This window comes from Muntiacus reevesi, chromosome 6, assembly GCF_963930625.1.
Source record: "Muntiacus reevesi chromosome 6, mMunRee1.1, whole genome shotgun sequence".
Lineage (NCBI taxonomy): Eukaryota > Metazoa > Chordata > Mammalia > Artiodactyla > Cervidae > Muntiacus > Muntiacus reevesi.
This window is the reverse complement of record NC_089254.1, coordinates 23238264-23257240: the sequence shown is the minus strand read 5'-3', so window position 1 is coordinate 23257240 and position 18977 is coordinate 23238264. Positions and strand designations below refer to the sequence as shown.

General features: G+C 37.4%; 1 protein-coding gene and 1 long non-coding RNA gene across 2 annotated transcripts in view; one reads left to right on the top strand and one right to left on the bottom strand.

Moving 5' to 3' along the window:
* CRPPA (CDP-L-ribitol pyrophosphorylase A) overlaps positions 1-16917 on the top strand; it is a 380133-nt gene extending 363216 nt beyond the window's left edge. The window contains exons 12-14 of the transcript XR_010663637.1: positions 11871-12019; positions 13512-13614; positions 15502-16917. The gene's annotated coding sequence lies outside the window, so the exon portion shown is untranslated. The remainder of the gene's footprint in view (positions 1-11870; positions 12020-13511; positions 13615-15501) is intronic.
* LOC136170470 (uncharacterized) lies at positions 8340-18903 on the bottom strand. The gene is made up of 3 exons (XR_010663641.1): positions 18801-18903; positions 8520-8738; positions 8340-8442 (listed from the first exon to the last, which is right to left on the bottom strand). It is a non-coding gene; the product is annotated as an uncharacterized lncRNA (long non-coding RNA).
* Between the last annotated feature and the right edge of the window lie 74 nt (positions 18904-18977).

Below are 18977 nucleotides of genomic sequence, written 5' to 3'. Positions count from 1 at the left end.
CGTAGCGAAAATAAAAAATCAAAACTCCCAGCAGTGTACTGTGGGGAATGTAGCAGAACTACTGGAAAACAGGACGCAGAGAAGGCTGGTGGGAGAACTTTGATTCTGGTTGTCAGAGGCAGTGTTTCTTATTAATCTTTGCCTCCTTTTGGAGGAGGAGAAGGTATAGGTTTCCACTATTATTTTGCAGTGATTATTCATGTAACATGGTGCGGAAACTTGGTTCATTTTCACAGACCTCCTCGTAGGAAGATAGAATTCTAAATATTTTGACCAGGCTGTTTGCGGGGTGTGTGTGGGGGAGCGGGCAGGAGGGGCTGATTCTCAGGAACTCAGTGTTGGCATACTTCCACTGAAAAAAACCACCCATTTACAAGAGAGGATATCAGACATATACAGCCTTTCATCCATGCCCCACAGGCTCATATGGAAAGACAGAGCACCAGCTGTTTTTCTCATGGTGAATAAGGGTTACTTGGGGAAATCTCTCTTCCTGTTTTTATATGGACAACTAAATTGTTGCATAGCCAGTTAATTTTGGTTAGGTCAACAGCACAAGGTTAATTATTGGAACCTTCCTCTTTTGCCTGTGTAAGGGTAAAAGATTAATAGGAACCCAAAGAAGAAAATGAAATACAGTGACTTATTCTAGAAGTGCTGTTTATTTGGGAAATATAAATTTGGCTTTTATTATATCTGAAAGGATGGATACACACTCATCTTGGTCTTCTGGGAAATAGTAGAAGTTTGAAAAACTGACATGAATTAATTTGAAAACCTGAGTGATATGGAATTAATCAGATTCAGAAGGATTTCCTGTTCAAATATTGAGGGAAAATATAACTTTTTTGCAGTAGGAACATTTTTTAAAAACTAGAACAATTGGCATACCCATGAGATAACTTTGAAGTTCTCTTATACCTCAGTTTGTCTTGGATACTTTTATTACCCCCCAACCCTTTTTTAAAAACTAGGTCATGATGCAACATTCTCTTTCTAACCTTGGGTTCCATGAACACATCAAAGGACACATGGACTGGTTCCCTGCAATATACTATAATATATTTTTATCCAGCTGCATATTATTATATAACCTCAGGATAAAGCCACTGTATCGCTGTTGATATATTCAACTTCTGTCCTTTGGATTTGGTCAGCACTGCGTGTGGAAGCAGAAACCCACCCTGTATTGTTATAAGGATGGTTTTTCATTCATGTCCTTGTTACCCTTAATAAACGTCTCAAAGAAAAATACGCTGCAACCGCCACTCATAAAGAAGCAGAAAATGGCAAAACCACAGCATAGAAGGAAACCTATATGAAAACACTGGTTGTGTCTTCCTGGATACAGAAAACAAACAGAGCTTTTGAAAGAGTTTGCCAATATGTGCCTGCCAAATAAAATATTGTTTTATGAAGTCAGGAAAAAACTAATTTTAAAGGTTATTGTAGGTTATTTGTGGTCACTTCTGGTGTGCACATACCATGATGTCATCCTGAACTCTTCTCTATTTATATTTCAGTCTTAGAAGTCTTTTGTCTAAGACTTGATCTCAGCTACTAGAGACATCTAAAATACTCTTATTATTCAATACTCATAAAAATCTAGACCAAAAAAAAGTTAGAATAGATGGAAAAAAGTCCCAGCCAAGTCCAGGAAAGAAATCATTCAGGCAGATCCATCTTCTGAAATCATACCTACGCCATAGACATCTCAGGACACAGTTGCTGGAGAACGTCTCAAGTGACTGGAAAGTAGCCACGTGTCCAAATGGCTCTCGTGGAAAATGATTGCCTGTTGAGTGGGGTAGATGGACCCCTGCCAGAGACATCTCTTCTGAGGAGCAGGGGGTGCCTTGGGCAGTCCAATTTCTCTCTCCTCCTGGGTGGACCACTTGCCTGTAATCCCCAGATACGTTTCACTTTGTTTACATGACCTCCTGTGGCAATTTCACTTCTTCACTGTAGCAGAGTTGATTTTTTTTGGTGGGAATTTTTTTGCTTGGAAAACCCCTCTTTGTTGAGGTAGTCTTCAGTAAACTAGGAAATGTCAAATAAACACTGGATGAAGACAGACTAGAAGGCCAGTGAGAACAGTTGCAAATGGGGGAAGCTAATAAATCTCTTAAGAAAAAAAAAAACAAAAAACTGGCAATTAGAAAGAACATATAGTTCCACTGATATGGTGGAAAACTGACACTTTCAAATTTACTAGGATACCAAGCTGACATCCTTGGCATCGTTTTCAAATACATTCAAGTATTCAAAAAAAAAAAAAAAAAAAGGCTTTGAGCATCTTGATGTGTCAGGCACATCGATGTTAGAAAACAAAGGAAATAAGTACATTATAGATATTCAATACAGTGGTGTGTGTATTAGCTGCTTCAGTGTCTGACTCTTTGCAACCCTATGGACTGTAGCCCATCTGTCCATGGAATTCTCCTGGAAAAGAAAACTGGCGTGGGTTTTGCCATTCCCTTCTTCAGGGGATCTTCCTGACCCAGGGATCTGACCTGTCTTTGACATCTCCAGCATTAGCAGGTAGGTTCTTTACCACTAGGGACACCTGGAAAGCCCATTCAATACAGTACAACAGAGGAGAAGCCTGTGGAGTTGCTGGGATGAAGGAACTGTAATTTTAAATTCAGTGATCTGGGAACACCTCCCTAGGAGAGTGAAATGTGAGCAAACTAAAATTGTGGCAGGAGCGAAGCATGTTGCTAACAGCAGGAGAGTGTGGCAGGCAGAGGAACAGGAAATGATGAGCCTGAGCCAACGGAACACATGTGTGCTGGCATAACAGCACAAAGACCAGTGTCCACGCCGTGTATGTGAGTATGTTAACTTCATCTGTACGTGTGTGCAAGGGCAGACCTGTCCTCCATGCATAGACACACTTTAAAATGCATGAGAGAAAATACCATATTTTGCCAACATAATTTTGTCGCTAAATGCGAAGGTGTGCTATTCACGGTTCAGGTGTAGATGAAGTGCTCTTTGAAAGTCTGCTCTTTGTGTGAGAGTGGAAAGCATACACAGGCCCAGTGAAGTGAAACATGAATTCTGAGTATTTGTGGTTATCACTGCAGTGATTATATTGTGCTAAAGTATATTTAATACTCCAAACCTATAAACATATTTCATCATGAGGTTGGCAATGATTTCTTACTGATCTTTGCTTTTGGGGAAACCTTGTCTGTGAAATTCTTCTTTCTTCTCTCTTTGCATACCTTTGAAGATGATATGAAATGCAAGATTCATTCAGTTCTGATAAAGTCAAGCTTTAGAAAATGTATAGTAAAGACAAGACATGGGAAAATGTGAAGAGGTAGTTACATGACATAGGAAAATCAAAACTGGGATATCATTCATCCCTTTAGTGAAGTTCCCTACAGCACTGTTTGCCAATGTGGGATAGTTGTAGAAAGGTGTGATTTGGGGTTTCCATGTTACTGGGTTGCTATGTATTGGGAGGAGTCTCTTGGAAAGAAAATTGGAGAGGAGACTGAATTACAACTAGCAATAGGAAGACAAGACTGGGATTTTCCTTTTTCCTTCTTTCAGTTGTTGGAGGAAGAGAATACATTTGGCCCCTTGATGCGTTTATGCTCTTTGAGAAAGTATGCTGCTGTTTCGCTGATAAGTTGTGTCCAACTCTTTTGTGACATCATGGACTCTAGCCCACCAGGCCTCTCTGTCCATGGGATTTTTCAGGCAAGTGTACTGGAGTGGGCTGCCATTTCCTCCTGCAGGGGATCTTCCCAGTTCGGGAATCAAACCTGTGCGTCCTGTGTCCCCTGCATTGGCAGGCGGATTCTTTACCACTGAACCATCAGGGAAGCCCCAGCAAAGCCTGGGGAGCTGTGCCCTTCTGATAGCGTAGGTGGCAAAGCACCCAATGAGGCATGTGCTTCCTCACCAGGGGACAAGTTTTATAGCTTGCCATTCCTGATCTTACATGAAGGTGGGGGGGTAGATTTTATCCTTCAAAATTTCCTTCAGTTGTATAGCTTCTTTAAAAAATAATAATAATAAGGGAACTTGATACAAGGTTAACGAGGGGCAGAAGGGGACTGGCTTAGAAATGATGTAGGTGAGGTGGTCCTGGGTCACTGCCAAGTTCACTGAATGAGCCTCAGACCTGGAACAGGTTTGTCTGGCTGTGGGTGTGTTCCAGTTAGGGCGTACTGCTCTTCCGATGGCTGAGCTGCCATCTCTGAAGCCCTGGAGGGATCTCTAGATTCCACCTGTGCTCTGGCTATAAATTAGCTCGAATGATCCCAGGGACTTTCAGTTGCCTCTTTCTGGTCCTCCCCATGATGTACGTGCAGCTCAGCTGACGTGTAGTGATGATTATAAAATATTTCACAAGCTGTAGAAGAAACTTCCTGCAGTTCAGCTCTAGTGTTTAATTAGATTCTCTTCCTGTGAAGGAGAAGAGATAGCATTATACCTCATGATATGGGATAGCATCTATTGATGAAGAAGTAAAAACAATGTGGAGCGGAGGATATCAGATAAGGTTGGGCAGCCACTAGTTAATTACATGAATGATAGAAGTTCTGCACAAGGGTCATTTTATATTGGTTTTGTGTTATTTATTTACCCATCCATCAGTTTAGATGAAAATGGTTCATTTTAATAGGAAAAAGATCACCTAGTACAGGAATGTTTATAATGAAAAACAGTAGTTCTCTAATCCATGTCTTTTTCTACCCACACTCCTGCTCCAAAGAGGCAGCTACTTGGAGGTTCTAATTTTGTGTTCTGCTACTTGTTTTTATTTTTAATCTAAAACATTTATTTCCCTAAGCCTACTCTTTAAAAAAAAAAAAAAAAACTATTATTTTTTTAAGAACAGTTTAGGTTCACAGCAAAATTGAGGGGAAGTTATAGAGATTTCCCATAGACCCCGGCCTCACATACGCACAGCCTCCCCTGTTAATGAACGTCATCCCCTCCAGACTAGAACAGTTGTCACAATTGATAAACCTATATTAACATATCATAATGACCCAAAGTCTGTGGTTCCCTCTTGGTTTTGCACATTCTATGGGTTTCAACAAGTGTTTAATGACAGGCATCTTATGTTGTCATACAGAGGATTTTCAGCACCCTAAAACTCCTTTGTGCTTTGTTTATTCATCTGCTCTCCTCCCTCAACTCATAGCAACCACTGATCTTTTTATATCTCCATAATTTTGTCTTTTCCAGAATGCAATATAATTGAAATTATATAGTATGTAGGCTTTTCAGATGGACTTCTTTGAGTTAGTAATACACATTTAAGTCTTTTCATGGCCTGATAACTCATTTCTATTTAGTAATGAATAATAATCTATTGCCTGAATGTACTGTAGTTTGTATATCCATTCACCTACTGAAGGACATCATGGTTGCTTCCATGTTTTAGAAATTATGAATAAATTTCTATGCACATATGTGTCAGGTATTCGTTTGGATATGTTTTCAACTTTTAGGAGTAAATAACCACCAGTAAGTGTGATATTAGTTGTGAGCTCTTTTGTAGATTATTTATTAAGTTAAGGATGTTCACCCCCTCACTCACTGACAGTTTTATCATAAATGGGTGTTATTTTTGTGAAATGCTTTTTTATGTATCTATTGATAAAATCATGTAATTTTTCTTTTTCACTCTGTTGATGTGGTAGATTATATTGATTTTCAAAAGCGGAACTAGCCTTGCATATCTGGGATAAATCCCAATTTGTTGTGGTGTATAATTCTGTTAATACATTGTTGAATTCAAATTGCTAATATTTTCTTGAGGATTTTTGCATTTATGTCCATGAAAAATATTGATCTTTAGTTTTCTTAAGGTGTCTTTGTCTTGTTTCAAGATTATTTAGGAAGTACTTTCTTGGCTTCTGTCATCTGAAAGAGATAATAGAAAATTGGTATCGTTTCTTCTTTAACTGTTGTGGAAATATTTACCAGTGAACCCACCTGGGCCAGGTGCTTTCTACTTTTGAAAGCTGTTAGCAATTGACTGAATTTCTTTAAAATAGATATAAGTCTACTCAGATTATCCAGTTCTCTCTGTGTGAATTCTGGCAAACTGTTTGTTTCATGGAATTGGTCCATTTCACCTAGGTTTTCAAACTGTTGGGAGTAGTGTTGTCCATAGTATTCCTTTATTACCCTTTAAATGTACACGGAATCTGTACTGATGCTTCCTCTTTCATTTCTGATTAATAGTAATATATCTCTCTCTTACTCTTAGTCTGGATAGAAGCCTATCAATTTTATTAGTCATTTAACACAACATTTTAAATTAACTATTGTCGTTTAGTTCTAAGTCATGTCCTACTCTTTTGTGACCCCATGGACTGTAGCCCACCAGGCTTTATTTAATACAGGAGTGGGTTGCCATTTCCTTCTCCAGGGGATCTTCCTGACGCAGGAATCAAACCCACATCTGTGTCTGCAGGTGGATTCTTTACCTCTGAGCCCCCAGGGAAGCTCCAAAATCAACTACACTCCAGTACAAATTTTCTTTTTTAATGAAAATACATTCGTGAATCTTTCTAAAGAAACAACTTTTGGTTTCATTGATATTCTCTATTGATTCCTTATTTTCAATTTTATTGATTTATGCTCTTTGTTGTTGTTGTTAAGTTGCTCAGTCATGTTTGACTCTCTCTGACCCCATGGACTGCAGCATGCCGGGTTTCCTGTCCTTCACCGTCTCCTGGAGTTGGCTCAGACTCGTGTCCATCATCAGTAATGCCATCCAGTCATCTTGTCCTCTGTCGTCCCCTTCTCCTGAAATCTTTTTTTTTTTCCTGCTTATGTTGGTTTTAATTTTCTCTTTTTCTAGTCCACTGAGTTGGAAACTTAGATGGTTGACTTTTAAATCTTCCTTCTTTCTAATATATGCATTTAATACTATAAATTTTCCTCCAAGCACTCCCTTTTCTGCATCCCCACACATTTTGATAAGCTGGATTTTCATTTTCATTTTGTTTGAAATATTTTAAAATTTCTTTTGAGATTTCTTCTTTGACCCATATGTTATTTAGAAATATATTGTGTAATCTCTGTATATTTTGGGCTTTCCTCAAATACAGTGGTCTTTCCCAAATGTCTTTTGTGTTATTGATTTCTAGTTTAATCCCATTGTGTCTAAGAGCAGGCATTTAATGATTTCTGTCCCTTTAACTGTGTTTTAAAAATGTGTTTTATGGCCCAGAATATCATCTATCTTGGTGAACTTTCCATGTAAATTTGAGAAGGATGAGTATTTTTTTGTTGGATGAAGTAATATATACATGTTAATTATAATCCATTGATTGATGGTGTTGCTGAGTTCTGCTCTGTCTGAAATCAATATAGCTACTTTTGCTTTCTTCTGATTAGTGTTTTTATGGGATATTTTTCTCCATCTATTTGCTATTAATGTATATTCGTCTTTATATTAAATGTGGCTTTCTTATAGACAGCATATACAGGATCCTGTTTTTAGATCCACTCTGACAATCTCTATCTTTTGTTTGCTGCATTTAGACATTCACCATGATTACTGATAGCGTTGGATTAATATCTACCATGTCTTTCATCATTTTCTAACAGTTGTCCTTGTTCCTGTTTTTGTCTGATTCTGCTCTGTGTTGATTTTTCTGGTTTTCCTTCATGGTGCTTCATTTCATACATGTTTGGTGATTTTGAGTATGAGATCAAATTTTTTGGAAGTTTATCTGGGAATTTTTTAAGGCCTTGGTAAGCTTGGTATCCCTCAGAAAAGATATGAAGTTTCTGACTGCCTATGCTGACTACTAATGTTGGACCACTTAAAAATAAATTCATGACTTAAAATTCCTTATGCATTCTAGATGATATATCATTGATTTGTAAAATTCATTGAGAAACTATTTGTACTTATGAATTCTTAAGAGAGTTAATTTTTTTTAATTAGAGGATAATTGCTTTACAATGTGGTGTTGGTTTCTGCCATAAAACCACATGAATCAGCCATGGGTTTCCATATGTCCCCTCTGTCTTGAACCTCTCTCACCCCCTACCCTATTCCACCCCTCTAGGTTGTCACAGAGCACTGGGTTGATCTCTGTTACACCGCAACTACCCACTAGCTCTCTGTTTTACATATGGTAATGTATATGTCTCAGTGCTATCAAGAGAGTTAATTTGTTTTTTTCCTCTGCCAGCACCAAGTGTCAGTTCAGGCATTTTTTATTTTTATCATTAGCAGAAAAGATGTAGGTGGTGGTATTAGAAGTTGGAGGGGTGGGGTGAGGGCGGGGAGGTACGAGATTGTAGGAGACAGTGCTCACCTGTATATTAATCAAGAAGGTGGCGCCGTGTATCTGTAGGAAAATCATCTGTAAGAGGTCCATACTGCCTTGGCTCTGGGCTTTATGTTTCTCATGACGTGAAATCTTGAAAACTGTAGTTCAAGATTACCTGGGTTTAACAAATATCTTCAAGGTAAAGCCAAGTTTTTGCTTCACATAATCCTTATCTCTTTATAGCATACTCACACATTCAACTGACGCTGTGTACACTGTATCCAGCATTTTTAGTTATTTTCAGGGCAAGTTATGGTATCTAGGCTGCCCAACTGCCACAAAATTAATTCTCCGCATCCAATTTTTGTTGTTCTTTTAAAATTCTCCTTTAATTTCTTTCACTGTTGTGAGTATATTCTTTATTGTTGTTGTTTTTGTTGTTATTGTTTTACTGTGATTTTAAGTGGGGTCCTACAAGAAAGGAAAGCAAATACGTGTGCTCAAACTCCTTAAGCTAAAAATTATTAAAAGTCAAACTTTAGTTAGAAACTGTTTTTTTTTTTAAAGAGAAGACAGTAACTATTAAAAATGAATATTTTTCATTATTTTGAAAGTGCAGTTTTAAGTAGATTAGTGATAAAGGTTTCTGTATTGGACTGAATATATGAATGTTTAGATTATAACAGTCAACATTATGCTACTGTGATTAGATATATGTGTACAAGTATATGCATAATTTGTTCTTTCAACAAATTAAAAAATCTTTTTAAGCATGTATTATATACCATATACCAAGTGAAGATATTCATAGAAAGTATGTTAATCAATATAAGAATTAGAATATTTTCATTTGAAATGTATTTAAAGAATTGAATGAAGTACAAGCTGAAATCAAGATTGCTGGGAGAAATATCAATAATGTCAGATATGCAGATGACACCACCCTTATGGCAGAAAGTGAAGAAGAACTAAAGAGCCTCTTGATGAAAGTGAAAGAGGAGAGTGAAAAAGTTGGCTTAAAGCTCAATATTCAGAAAACTAAGATCATTGAATCTGGTCCCATCACCTCATGGGAAATAGATGGGGAAACAGTGGTTGACTTTATTTTTTTGGGCTCCAAAATCACTGCAGATGGTGACTGCAGTCATGAAATTAAAAGACATGTACTTCTTGGAAGGAAAGTTATGACCAACCTAGATAGCATATTAAAAATCAGAGACACTACTTTGCCAACAAGGTTTGTCTAGTCAAGGCTATGGTTTTTCCAGTGGTCACTTACGGATGTGAGAGTTGGACTATAAAGAAAGCTGAGCACTGAAGAATTGATGCTTTTGAACTGTGGTGTTGGAGAAGACTCTTGAGAGTCCTTGGAATGCGAGGAGGTCCAACCAGTCCATCCTAAAGGAGATCAGTCCTGGGTGTTCATTGGAAGGACGGATGTTGAAGCTGAAACTCCAATACTTTGGCCACCTGATGTGAAGAACTGACTCACTTGAAAAGACCCTGATGCTGGGAAAGATTGAGGGCAGGAGGAGAAGGGGATGACAGAGGATGAGATGGTTGGATGGCATCACCGACTCATTGGAAATGAGTTTGGGTAAACTCCGGGAGTTGGTGATGGACAGGGAGACCTGGTGTGCTGTGGTCCATGGGGTCTCAAAGAGTCGGACACAACTGAGCAACTGAACTGAACTGATGGATAATTTTCTATTTTTGAATATTGTGCATAATTATTATTTGAAGCTAGTTATATAAATACAGTTTTTTTTTAATGTATTAAGTCAAAATATCCGGAAATAATATGAAATTTTATTTGATATTCTTTTATGAGCACTGGTGTGAGAGAGATTTCCAGCTTCAGATTAGAACACATACATTAACATTTCATGAAGAAAGGGAAACTTGGATTGTATTTATGATATAACAAATAGTAAAATACACACTAGATAAGAATAGTTCTCTGTGGGTTTGGCCCACATAGACACATTCCCTGGATAGTTGACAACTACTCTTTTGGAAATTGTGAATATTTTTTAAAAAATTATGTGTATAGTGGGTTTCTTTGTTTTGTTTTAAGGGGCTTTTCTTTTTTTCCTTTATTTTTTTGCTACTGTCAGCTCTAAAATAGCATTGGCTATAGCTATAGCAACTGTCGGAATTGGTAGCCTTTTAGGAGACATTTACTAGATGGAGAAATTAGAAGGTTTTTTTTTTTTTGGTCACACTGTGTAACATATGGGATCTTAGTTCTACAATCAGAGATCAAACCCATCCCTCCTGCAGGGGAAGCACAGAGTCTTAACCACTGGATCACCAGAGAAACCCTGTAGAAGGTATTTATTTATTTATTATATTTAGAAACTCAGAGATGAGATTTTTGCAATGGAAGTTTAGGGGTTCTACCAACAGCAAGTTCTTTCCTTGGAATGACATTATAATACAGTATAGAATCTTGCCAAGGTTTCTTGGTTATTTCTCATAGAAACACTTTGTAAATTTGGTGAGTTATGAAAGTAATCTGTAATGTGCTCCAGTTCATTATCATTTTTTGATTATTAAAATTAGCATCAAGCTATCATGCATACCTTCTTAGCAATGAATTTAAGTGAATAAATTGAAAATGTGATATATTTGCATGACCACACTAAAGCACAATCTTATAGAATGTAATTTCTTTATTAAAAGAAATAATAAGTTATAATCTATATATTAAAAATATAGATGAACATTAGCTGTAGCTGCTTGTTTCCTACCATATTATTGGCTTTCGGTGGTTTTATTTTCTCATGGAATAATACCAGTAAGTACAACCAATTTAAGACACAAAGAAGGTGAAGTCCTACTGTTAAAAAAAAATTATTAGCATAAAACAGTATGTCTTTTTATTTTACTTTAATGTTCAAAATAATTTCTTCATATTTAGAAAGATGACATCACATAGCATTATAAGACACCATGTTGCAGTTAATAAAAATTTATTAGTAGATTCAAGTTTAAGAATGATCTACATTTTTCTCTGTGGTATAGCAAGCACAAGGTTATCCTTATCAAAATATCACCCTTATTTGTTTATATTTCTATGTTACTTCTTATGAGTAGGCAAAGGTTTGAATTGAGTTAAACCAGATATACAGTGGAATGCATTCAATCTCAGATATGCCCATGGGAATGCTTTGTTCTGAGTTTTCTCATAGAATTTTATAGTCTCACTGTTGTATGCTTACTATTTTTTTTTTCACTTTCCATCATACTGTAAGCTTCATGAAGGCAAGACTGAACTTGTCTGGTTCATGTTATATCCCCAGCACTTATCACAGAATTACTGTCTCTCAAAACAAGCTCTCAGTTAGTAGTTACTGAATGGATACTTGACTTAGCAAATTACTTCCTAATATAAGAGAAGGTTTTACATTTTTTTTTTCCTCTAGTGAATAAACTCAGAATATCTATTCCACATAGATGGCTAAGAAAAACAGAAAAACAATCAAGAGAAAATACAGGTATACGTGGTTTTCTAGGCTTCCAGGTACTTACACCCTCACCTAGAGAGTCTGGTTTAACTTTTTAGGCTCTAGGTGTGCTTACTCGACCTTGTTTTTATAGTTGTGCTCGGCTGAGTCTCATGGCTACAGATGGAGCAAAGGGGCTAAAATGAAGCAGGAATTGGAAGAACAGAGGAGAAAAACTGGATTTTTGCCACCAACATTCATCCTTCACTTACCCTGAAGACCATTTTCTAAGACGGAGGCATGGTAGGTCTCCTTAGAAATAACTGACGAGATTAAGGAACAAAGAATACAAGCCAAATGTCCTGTAAATCGAGGAGCAAGGCTGTCTGATCCAAGCAGACACTGTTATGACATCCTGTACCTGGATTCATAAAATTCCCTATGGGAACCACATAATTCAGGCCAAGGATACCTCTGGAAACATTTGTCATTTGTTCAGCTTTCGAGAATGGCTTTGTGTTAGACTTGCAGTGAGTGGCATTGAATATTATAGTTTTGGTAAATGACCTAATTGTCGAGAGTAACATAATGTAAATTGCTTATTTCAAAATGACATTTTTCTGTGCCTTAGTAGCTTCTTAAACTTTCACCAATGTTAATAATTCAATTTGGAGACATGTCTGACTGGGAGAGAATTCTCTCTCCCATGAGTCACTTCAATCACCTTCCTAGTTGATGGAGCAAAAGTACCCATTTCAAAAGTGAGCGTGGAAATGCAGAGTGAATGGAAGAACTGGACGAGGAAGTTGAAGACTGGATGCTAGTCTTGGCTCTGTCACTTAGTATATATGTGATACTGAGTTATAATTAGCTGTTCTGCTCCTCAGTGTCAGACTCTGTACTTATGATCCTTCCTACCTCACCTACTTCCTCAGAAATAAGATCATGAACATGCCATCTCATTATACTCCAAGATGCAACACACGTTTGAGATGTTACACTTCAGTATCCAGGTTAGGTGTCAAGGAACTCAATAATGATGTCATTCAGAAACAGGATTTGGAAGGATAATGGCTACGAAAATAAGAGGGTGAGAGAATGATGATTCAAAGGGAAGCAGCAGCACCTATAACAGTGTAAGAATCAGAAGTCCTACACTGAAAATCTGCAACCAGGAGGCAACAAAGATGAGAGGGCTGGATCCATGTGTGATTTTTATTCCTCTGGCTAAGAACTACAGTATTATTTCTTAAATGAAGTCTGTTGTTGCTTAAGATTGTCAATGAGTGATTTACAAGCCCGGGAAGACTTATCCTAAAAGTCTTTACTGGTTGTTTTCTGTAATGGTAATCAATTAAAAATATTTTTACTTGGGCCCTTGACTAAGACAGTCTTGTGGAGCCACATGCTGTAGCCAAAAAGAAAAAAACAAACCATCCAAAGCTTCTCAGGGCCTTGGTTATAATGGACCTGTTTCTTCACATGGAAGATGAGACCCTCAAAGCAACAATGCCAAGTAATGGAATTGAGCTAAGATTTCTTAAGTGAAATAATACAATTTTAAGGGGGAAATTGATGGGAACTAGGCATGGGTTTATAATAAGCATTTTAACTAGGAAAGCATGGGGAAATCTCTTAAAACCTCATTTTCTTTTTCTTTTTTCTTTTTTTAAGCATTTGACCACATACTTTTAACTTTATGATATTGAAGATTACATAAGCTCAATTTTAGGCAATGCTGTAGCTTCAGTTTATAAGGAATTCAGATGATAGTCTGTTTCTCTTTTTTCTTTAGTTTTTCTTCAAAGAAAGGAAAGAAGGATCATTAAAGCAAAAAATGGCTTCCATTTATCTCTTACACGACATGAATAAAACAGACCTACCTGGTAGGTCCTCAGGTAAGTGGTTCTGTGGTATATTTTTTAAGTGTTTTCCATATCACACCTACCAGTATTCCCCTTAGAATTATGCTTTAGACATTACTTGGGTTACAAAAAAACCCAATATACTTTTAAGAATCCCTCAAGTTCTTCCTTTCTTGATTTCCACTTGTTTCCACTCGTCTGCTATTAAAGCTATTCGAAGAGGTCTCAGTGAATAACCATTGCCATCTTCATGTATTTTTTGGCAGCCCACAAAATTTAAAGCTCTCTTAAGCTCACACCAAAAAGCTAGATCTTACTCATTCTGTGGCACTGAAAAATGATTACTAATATGATAAATGAAAAAACAAAGTAACTTAAAGGATTTTTTAGGAGAAATTTTCTTTATCTGTGAAGTTGTTTCCTGATAAAATAAGAATAATCCTCAAAAGAAAAAATATTCAAAAAAAAATATTGTGGCTTCATTAGAATTATGTTCCTTGAAATGTGCAATAATATTCTCATAGTCAAATGTTTATTTCAGTGAGAAAAATGAGGAATGTTGGTGTATTATTCTGCATTGTAAAGTGTGACAGGTTCAGAGTAAGCTAACTGGAAGCTTGGAAACCAAAGATGGATAGATCCTCAGATAGATTTTTATATCAGTGAAGAATTGCATTCGGCTTCTAGTGACAGACTTGTGTGATTTAAGTATATATGGTTATACATTTGTTAATCAAAGTATATAGCTAGGCAGTCACTGAGTTCAGTAGCACATGAGTGTCAGGGATCCTGGGATAAATATCTTAGCCTTTTAGCAGCCCAAATGGCTGCTAGACCTCAGGACAGTGCAACAGGTTTTTGAGAAAGAAGAGAAGGGGTTTTTGTCAGCTTAATAAACTTTTCCAGAGGTCTCATTCAACTGTATATTACATCTTCCTTATGAGATATACTTTCATCTTACTGTCTTCCCTACGAGCAATTGAGACTGTAAGAGACAATCTCTTCCACGTCTCTCTCCTAGACTCTGGTGGATTTCTAGTAATTTTGATGTTCTTTCTTTATAGATGCCTCACCCTGATCTCAGCCTTCATCTGTACATGGTGTTCTGCTTTTATCTTCACATAGTGTCTGACTCTATGCAAATTGCTCATTTTATGAGAACACCATTCATATTGAATTAGGGCCCTAATGACTTCATCTTAACTTGATTACATCTTCAAAGATCCTTCCCAAATGAGACCATACTGGGAGTTAGAACCTCAACATATACTTTTGAGGGAACATCATTCAATATGTAACAGTTGGTGTGCAAATTACTTAATCAGAAAAATGAAACTGCAACCTCCACATTGCAACAACCTTTTTTTTCTCCTTCCTCCATTTTATGAAGAAATGATACACTATAGGGATGGCTATATAAGCATTTTAAGTGCCTACTAAGTAGCATACATTGGAAATACTGCTTTTAGTACATTATTATGAAAATATACGGTAAGTCTAGATTACAGGTGGGCTGCTCCTGACTCTGAAGATACAGATTTACTTCACGTTATAACAGTATGATTAACCAGCGTTCACCGTAACAGCTCACTTTTCTCAAAATAACACTTTTTTGAAATTTTTTTCATTCCCAAATATCCTGAAAACTATATACTCAATCAGTAGTACATTTCCAGAAAAAGAATTGCCACTTAGTTAACACAATCATTTCTAATATCTTTTGCAACATATTCAAATTGAGCACCATGTTTGGGTTAAACAAAACATTGTTGTTCCGTGTTAGTGTGCCAGGGGAGAAGACGTGGCATCTTTTGAATCTTTAGTCTCTTCTGTACATATTTCCATGTGTCTCCACATGTTCCATTGTTTTTAGGTTTAGCCTTTATTTTTGTCACAGTCTTAAGAAAAATTCTTTTCCAGGATTTAATTGTGCCACCAAAAAGACATGTCAAGGTTTGGACTCTGGTACCTGTGAACAGGAGCTTATTTGGAGTAGGGTCTTTGTAGATGCAATCAACTTATGATAAAATCATAATGGAGGGTGGATGCTCATCAAACGACTGATGTCTTCCTAAGAAGAGGGGAATTTGGACACAGAGTTTGAAGACCATGGGAAGACAGAGACAGAGAATAAAATGATGCATCTACAAGCCAAGGAATGCCAAGGATTACAGGGAATCTCCAGAAGCTAAGAGAGAGGCCTGGGACAGATTCTCCCCTGGAGACTCCAGAAAGCTTGCCAAGACTTTTGGACTTGATTTTCGAACTTTGGCTTACAGAACTATGAGAGAATTAATGTCTGTTGTTTCAAACCACCCAGCTTGTGCTAGTTTGTTATGGCAGCCCTAGGAAACTAATGTGTCCAGTACATCCAATTGTGATGTCAGATTCCTGTCTGAAGATAAGCACCACCCGCCATCCCTGAAGCTCTGCCTGCCTCAGTGAGTAAAGTAAACTTCATCACAATTGGTGTTCAGACTTTGTTTTACCTTCACACTGCTGTTTGTGTTTAGTCACCCTGGTTATATAAACTTGTTTTCATTGTTCACTTGAGATACATATATACATTCCAGTCTATAAAAATTTTTTTGAGTATTTTGTATTGGAAACATATATCTTGTAATTTCTCTTTAAAATTAAGGAACTTTGCTTTCAATTTATGAGTTTTCACTTTTAGGGAAAGGTTTAAGGAAGAAAATTAAAGTAATTAAATGAGGCATAGAGTTTACTATTAATATATGATTCTGATGATCACCACCTGAATAAAGAAAAAAGATATTTCTAGCAAGAATGAGGTAAGTGGTCATGTTGGTTTCCTGGGAAAATAATAATGTATTCTTGGAAACACCACTAATTATTCATAAATTTTAAAAATACCTGTATAAAGAGAGAGGAAGCACATGAATTTGTCAGGGAGAGAAAAGAGCAAAGTAGGAAATGAGGAAGATGTGACTTACGGAAAAACAGCAGTAAGAGGCATGAAAATGAAGTGAAAGTCGCTCAGTCATGTCCGACTGTTTGCGACCCCGTGGACTATACACTCCAGTGAGCTCTCCAGGCCAGAATACTGGAGTGGGTAGCCTTTCCCTTCTCCAGGGGATCGTCCCAACCCAGGGATGGAACCCAGGTCTCCCGCATTGCAGGCGGATTCTTTACCAACTGAGCCACGGGAAGAAGAGGCATAGTGAGAAGTAACTGAGAAAGTGTATCCTTACCATCGTTCTTGCTCTCTGACAACTTCCGTTTTCAGCTCTGCTTATCAGATTGTTGTATAATTTCTCAGGTTTATTTTTTAGGCTTTCATATTTCATAATTTATTATTAAAAAATAATTGCTAATCCCCTCACGTCTTTCGACTGTTTGTTCAGACATCACCTTGTCAGCTGGCCCACTGACCGCTCACCTTCTGTGACCTGACACCCTCCCCAACCCCAGACTCTGGAGCTCTTTTCTCCTGTTCCTCCTATTTATCTTATCGTCATGCTGACTGCCCTCCAGGGAGATTTGTAGTTTACTTACTTACCGTTTTTATTTCAGTCTACCTTCACCTCCTCCTCCCAAAACAGAAGCTCCTTGAATTCCCATATCTTAGTCACTGATGAATCCCAAAAACCTAAGGCAGTGTCTGATGTATAACAGATGCTCAATGGTTACTTCATTTTTTAAAATGAGTAAGTTTATTTTCTTTAAAATTAATAACCTGAACCTGTCATGGCACTTACAGGACTATGTTTTACTTGGTATATATGTGTGTGTATGTGTGTGTGTGTGTGTATTTGTGTGTATGTGTACGTGAGTAATGAGTAAAACACATACATATATATATGAAATGAGTAAAAAAGTGAAAGTGTCAGTCACTCAGCTGTGTCCAACTCTGCAACCCCAGGGACTGTAGCCCACCTGACCTCCCTGTCCATGGGATTCTCCAGGAAGAACACTGGAGTGGAGTACCATTCCCTTATCCAGGGGATCTTCCCAACCCAGGGATCGAACCTAGGTCAGCTTCATTGCAGGCAGATTTTGCAACTATATATATATATATATATATATGTATGTATATATATATGTGTGTGTGTGTGTATATATCTATTTGCATATTGGACTGGGAGGTTGGTGGCGTGTGTGTTCTCATTTTATCACTTGACATGGAATTAATATGTGTTTAAAGAGGAGTTGTTGCTTGAGCTGATGCTTGCCTCCTGAAATGTCTCTATAACATAGTTTAGTAAGATGTTAACAAATCCCAATGAAACACATCTGCTCTATGGTTGTCTCCAACTCCTGGTCTCTTCAAACTTTTAAAACTGTCATGGACTATTGGAAACATGACTGCAATTGAAATTAGTTCAATAAAACAGTAGTTGCAGATGCATCATTAAGGGTTTAAAACCAAATTTTCAGCCAAAGAGAATGGCTTGTAAATGTCTGGCCATTACTCCAGTGGTGCAGAAGGAAGTTTTCTGGCAGTGAGGGAAGTGGGGCTCCCTGCTCGCTGACACATAAATGACTAAATTCGAGAGTTTTCTTCATGTGTCTGCTCACCAGTGGCGGGGACGTGTAACTGGATGCTGGTGTTGCAGTGCACTTGTAGGTTAAAATCCAGGAGGTGATGAAAGACAATCTGTGGTAATAGAATTGGAGGAACTCGGGGGATTGGATCAACCAGGTACAGTCTTACTGCTCCCTCTTTTTCACTCATATAAGCATTTTTCCCCCTACAATCTAAAAAGTACAGTGCAGTGCTTTCCAATTTAATTGATGGCCCTGTCTGGCATAAGTGATTCCACATGGTGGTTGACGAATGACTCTTGGGTTAGCCCCTCCCCTTGTTCAAGAAATAGACAAATTAGCAGACTTCTCTCTCTTCTCCATAGAACTATCATTCGCACATCAATTTATCTATCTTACATGAAATTTTAAATATTTTATAAACTGGTGAAACGTCCTGTTCTTGGTTTGGAGGGAAAGTGGAGTCTCATAAATAGAATTGTCTTACCTTCTCGGTCATGGGGTTGATGGATAGTTGAAGGGAAAGCAGCATCCTGGGTTTTTCAGAGGCATGTCTCTGCTTAGATCAGATTATATGGCGACTTGCAGTGTAACTATACTAGTATCTCTTTACACAAGAAAAATTTCTTTTAAATAACAGTATCAATTTGGGGTTGCTCAAGGGAGTTAGTAGAAAGGCTTAGAACATGGCAGTAGTAATATATACTCACAAGGTCAAAAATTCTCAGCTTGAGAATGGTTCAGTGTGCTCATTCATCACTTTCCACTTTTGCTCATGTAAAAGAAACACACCCAACCAGTTGTAAGTTTAAACTACTGTACTAGCATGATCAGGCTTTAAAAAAAGTATCAAATCCCAATTTACTATTGTCAATTCACATAAAGAT